This window comes from Octopus sinensis, linkage group LG2, assembly GCF_006345805.1.
Source record: "Octopus sinensis linkage group LG2, ASM634580v1, whole genome shotgun sequence".
Lineage (NCBI taxonomy): Eukaryota > Metazoa > Mollusca > Cephalopoda > Octopoda > Octopodidae > Octopus > Octopus sinensis.
In genome coordinates this window covers 76,237,048-76,243,249 of record NC_042998.1, presented here as the reverse complement: position 1 = coordinate 76,243,249, position 6,202 = coordinate 76,237,048, and positions in this window count along the sequence as shown.

The following is a 6,202-nucleotide window of genomic DNA, read 5'->3' as shown; positions in this document are numbered from 1 at the left end:
AAATTAAGTATACACATAGCTCTCTCATAGTAGTCTCATTTTTTTAAAAGTTAACTATTTTAGTATATTAAGTTTAACAACGAATTGTGTGTTTACGTCTTTAGTGCGAATTGATTTCTGTATAACTTATTTCGATGTGGATGAAATTGTTTACTGCGGTCTTTTATTATTTTTCCCAGCTGTTTTAGCAATGAAATTTAAGTGTTTTAATTGATGGTATATACAGGACTCAGTTACTCACTATCCCTTTGATTTTATTAGATATAATAATTTCAATATGTCACTATTCTTCTCATCGAGTCTACCATACGCATTCAACCAAATTTTGTTTAGCTACTTGTTAAAGTATTCAATTAAGATTGGTTATAGATACTGTAGTCGCACTTTCTTAAAATAGTGAAATGACACCTTCTACAAAAAGCATTAAAATATTTTTCTGTCACAGCATTCTCTAAACCATACACTGGTCTTATTTAAACCTTTATGACTATAATACACCATGTCATGATTATGTATACTACTTTCTACTAAAAGTTTGTAACATGGAAATCTGACAATACAATTTTAATGGTTTGCTGTTCAACATAGCAGTGCAATTTCTGATTTCTTTTTATTTTCGCCCTACTTATTTCAAACCATTACATTTGCTAGTATATTGCATCATTAATTTAAACTATTGCTTTATCTTTGGGAGTAAAAATTGGTCAGCATAGTTGTTGAAAATAAGCGTTTGAAATATAGTCAAGTGACAGGTATCTTTCTAAAGAAATTTTTCTTCAATTTTGACCCGATTGTAATTGAGGTTACTAATAAAATATAGGGATAACATTTGATGTTTAACAATCAAAGTTCTTTTCTCTGTCAATTTTCCGCCACACAAATGTCTAATTAAATAATTTTCAAATTCAAAAAGATGATGTCTAGAATGGGGCAAAATGAGTAATGGCTAATTTCAATTTCTTTAACTGCATGATGCATAAATATATCAGGAAGAGAGCCACTCAAGCAGATCGTGAAGAAGAATATTTTATGCTGAGTTTTTAGATTTGGTCAAATTTCGTTAATTTCATACCGTTTACTATTTTTCCATGAGCTCCTTCCAATTGATCTAGATGTTTTAAATTTTTGTTGCATTTTTAATCTTGAGTCTTTTTTTCTAAATGTAATACTGAAGCGGCAAATTTACCCTATCTTGTTTTACTCATTTTGCCCCGGCTAAATTTGTCTTTTACATGCTCAAAAAGAACGGAGATAATTTTCTGAAAAAGTGTTCTGAATATGTTACAGTATTTGGCAGAGGTAAAGAATACGTACACCACCCATTTTCGGCGTAACAAAAATCCTAACCCTAAACACCCGGTGTACGTATTCCTTACTTTCGCCTAGTGTTTTTAATTCATTTAGAGAAGGTCATTGCTTGAATCATAGTTTTTGCAAAGTAGTGAGCACTTATAGAAAATCCATTTCTTCTCAAAGTCAAAAAATGTAGTAAATATTACTCATTGTCTCCTCCACCTATATTGTTTTCAATACTACATATAATGTTAGATTATTCCTATCTTTTCGTTTTGACTTGCAGGGCTGTCATTGTTTTTAGTTAATTTCCGTAAAAACATTTTATTTATATACTTTTGTTTTAAACTGAAAGAGAGGAGAAGGTGAAAGATGTGTGAGAGTGAATGAAGAGGTGTGTTGTCATGTGTACGTACATACATAAATACATCTTTTTTGTATGTGTGTGTGTGAGAGAGTGATGCCTAAGTGTGTGTGTGTGAGAGAGTGATGCCTAAGTGGCACTCACTTTCTCTCTCCCTCTCACTCACACACAAAAAAGATGAATGCATATGTATGTATGTATACATGACAACACGCACCTTTCTCTCTCTCTCTCTCACACACACGTACACATCTTTCACTTTCTCCTCTTTCATTTTAAAACAAAAATAAATAAATTTTTAAAAATTTACGGAAATGAACGAACAATCATATGGTCTCATATCATCGGATTTTGACAGTTCTGAGGGCTATATCGAAAGAACACTGAAGAATTATAATTTCAGTATATAATAAACAAAACTGCTGAATATAATTTAACAACAGTTTTATTTACATTCCATACTGGTAACTAAATCAATATATCTGATACAGGCTACAGCAACCATTATAATTAGAGCATAGCACAAGACTCCGATTTCAACATTTAAAAAAATAATGCAACCAAAATGAATTTACAAATAGACTCATTGGAGTAAATATTAACAAAATTAACATGAATATAACATTCTACAAGTTTATTGATGAGTTTTATGCTTACAAACACACACAGGGTTCAAAAGGTTTTGAGGATATTTACCACTTAAGAGGTTTTTATTTCTTTCAGATCCCCAATAACAAATAAAATGCTACCACAAGAAATGAAAAGATATGCACTCATTGTTGCCATATGTGTTGAATACGACAATTTACAAATTGTCAACTTTCTAAAACCTGGGAGAGCTTTTGTACATAAATCAGATGGAATACTCTGGCGGGAATGTTTTAACTGTCAAAGAAAAAAGAAACATTTTTAAACTTTCAGATACAAGGGTACTGCAGTTCATCCAATGGGTTCAAAATATTATCTATGGTGATCCCTGAAAATCAATGTGGACCATTGCTAAATAACTTCAGCTGTCAGGGTGAACTATCAGAACTGTAGCACATGAGAACATTCAATGTAAGTTGTATGTAATGTGGAGAAGCCAATTCATATCTGCAAAGACACAGGGTCCATGCCAAACAGCTAATTACCAAGGTTAAAAACCATCATGAACGTAGTATACTTTGGTTCTTTTCTGAAGAGAAAAACTCTAAAATGAAAAGTCTAACAAGACAAATGGCATAATTATGTGCAAATCCTGGTATCCTCAGAGTGATGCACATTAAGTTTACAGCAACTGGAAACCATCTGAATATTGGAAAAGAGTTACCTATATCATGATGATTTACACCAGGTGTCAAAATTCCAAAATCATGATTACTATTCAATGTTCTGTCAACACTGTAATGCTTGTAAGACATGATATGAACAGCTGCAATGGAAACTATGGAGCCATGGCCAACAGGAAGGAACACAGCAGGCATTTTGACTGCATCTGCATGCTGGGATTCATTCCCACAATTTCGAAGAGGGTCTTAGGCTTAATTCAGATGATTACGTGAAGCTTCTGGAGACTGTGGTATCAAAATGGCCACGTCATGACTGCTGCTCAGTGCTCTGTGGACACTGTAAAGGCTGTAAGATGTGACATCAACAGCTGCAATGGAGACGATGAAGCCATGGCTAGCAGGCATTCTAACTGCACCTACTCACCAGAATTCATCCTCACATCTTTGAAGAGGGCCTTAGACTCAATTCAGATGGCTATATGAAGTTGCTGGTGACTAGTCAAAACTTGATAGGAGAGGATTGCTGCTAGAAGGCAGTTTATATATAGTTTAAGGACCTGTAGCTCTAGAGTTTTTTCAGAGTATAGTTGTTTCTTCTTCGGCCGAGTCTGATATGTCTGAAGAAAATAGCTACATGCCTTGCAGACCACTGGACCAACCTAATTAAACTATGTATGTGGGTGGTGGTGGTGGTGTATAACAAAGTATACAGAAGAAAGAGCATATAAACAGGTAGAAGGTTTGGCTGTATTAGAAGAAAGTTTTGGTTGTGAAAAGGCTGGGTATCTGAGCTGCTGGTAAAAGTTGTCCTTTTTTATTTTAGCTCTATGTTGCAAAGGTTAAAAACTATTAAGCTAGTACTTTAAAATGCATTAAAATAAAATAGTTATGTAAGTGTATCACTGTACCTTTCGTAGGATGCAGTTATGGTCAGGTTTTTCACTTCCATATATTAATAGCAGCAAAAGATTTTTCACCCAACCATGCTTGTTCAGAGCATCTAGATAGAATATACACAGACATTTCTATTCAACAATTGTTCTATAGTCTTTGAAATTTTCTCCTATATTCTGAACTATCTCCCAATTACTAAATTAAGTTAAGTTTACACATGATCCTGACATTTTATGCACTATTAATTTTTTTTCTTACAGCTGACATGGGTGTTTCTTTCACAACTTTCATAATTTCTTCCAAATATACTTCGCTAATGTTGTTCAGCCACCAGTCAGGTCTAATTGAGTAAAACTATTATCAAAGACATTCCATCCTTATTCACACAGAGTTTCTATGATTGTATCCTGGACAATGTTTTTTTTTAAGACAGTGGGTGACACCTGGCTCCCATTTCTAGCAGGTTGAGCTACCATATAAAAGCATCTTTTGTTAGCTCATTCTTGCAAAGTTGACAGATTTGATAGAGATACTGGTTTACTGTCTCCTTTGTTTACAACTTATATGAAATTAACTTCCTGAAGGATTTTCCTAAATTTGTTAGACATTTCGGTATGAAGTGTGGAATCTACGAACAATACAACACACATACAAAAATTAGTCATTTTATTTTATCATGAACCGACTTATTCCAAAACTTGTTTTGGTTTATAGAGGATGTACACCATCTGCTTTAGTTTTGAGTGTATTTTCTATGTTCCTGTGTTTTACTGTCTTTCTATTTGTAGTGAATACTTTAGGTTGTCATATTTATAGTACCCATTAATTCAAAATTAGATCCAGAAATAGGCAACTTAATTTTGTCAACAGCTTTCTAACATCAGGCTGGCTGGCATCAACAGATGTGCCTGCATCCTCACCTTTTGGTCCAATGACATGACAGTTATTCACCTGTCCAGATACAATAGCATCAACATGTATTCATCATCACCTTTTGGATTTATCAAATGATGGCCCAGAAGCTAGCAAAAGACAGATTTGTGCGACATGGCTTTCAGATTCTTTCTCATTTAAGACTTCTGGTCCCTTCCCAAGCGGATTACTACTAATTTCACAGAATCTTTTTACCTGCCATTTCTCAACTAGGATTGGTCTGTGAATAATGCACCTGCTGATAAAGCCTTCACATTTGCTGTTCAGTTTACTTCCAAGTCTACATACACACCACCAGCAACAGCAACAAGCTACTTTCTAAACCTTCCTCAGGTTACTCCCACAAAAGAAGACAATGTATCTGGTTGTGTCACATCTAATAATCTCAAAGTATGGTTCAGCACCAGCTCAGAGATCTATCTTGACCTCAAGAAGAGAAACTTTTCTAACCCTGCTGACTACTAGCCAATTGTTCTCATTCCTAATATCTCAAGAGTAATAGAGATGATTGTAAGAATTTCTTCAATGCTCAATTCTTTTAGGGACAACTAGCATGGTTTTAAAAGAGAGATTTGATTGTCTATGTCCTACATCAGTGGTGTCTTTTTTTTTTTTTTGGTGGGGGGGCGGCAAAAGCAATGCTGTTGCTCTTGATATAAAAAAAATCTTAGACGAGACATACAAGAATAACCTAAGCATACATGATAGATTCTCACTGCTTCCATAAATAGATATCTCAGAAACATTTTTCAATGAGAACAGGACAATCCTAGTTTCTGCCAATTACACAAAGACACAATCACTACACACATAAAGGGAACAGTTTTGCACCACACTGTCCATTTGTAAATAATAAATTCCTGTGGTATTTGTATCTTAAAATCCATGCTATTTGAATGTTTGAATGGTATACCTGGATTAATGACTTTGTAGCATACCTCCAGTCATTCTACAGACTATTATCCCTCTCTCTCTTTCGGAGAGGCACTGAACACCTACACACACACACACACACACACGGCAGTAACTTCCGCCTACCGAATTCAATCACAAAGCTTCGGTCAGCTCGGGGCTATAGTAGAAGACACCTGCCCAAAGTGCCACACAGTGGGACTGAACTCGAAACCATGTGGCTAGGAAGCAAGCTCCCTAACCACACAGTTAACGTATCTATTTAATCAGAACTGATGATAAGGTAGAGCAAAGATTTAGATTAGCACCATAATTTCTGAATTATGAAATCAGGTCAATAAATGGGTAGGCTGCACCTGTTGCCCATAAAGCTATTAATAAAATCATACTCATGGTTACATTTGTAATGAACTTCATGCATCTAGGTGATGTTTTATTTGTTCATTATTTGCACTGGGTTCTAACAGACCAATGAGGGAACAGTACCTATAAGCCATACATTAGCTATATAAACAGAAATGGAAGCTATCTCTTT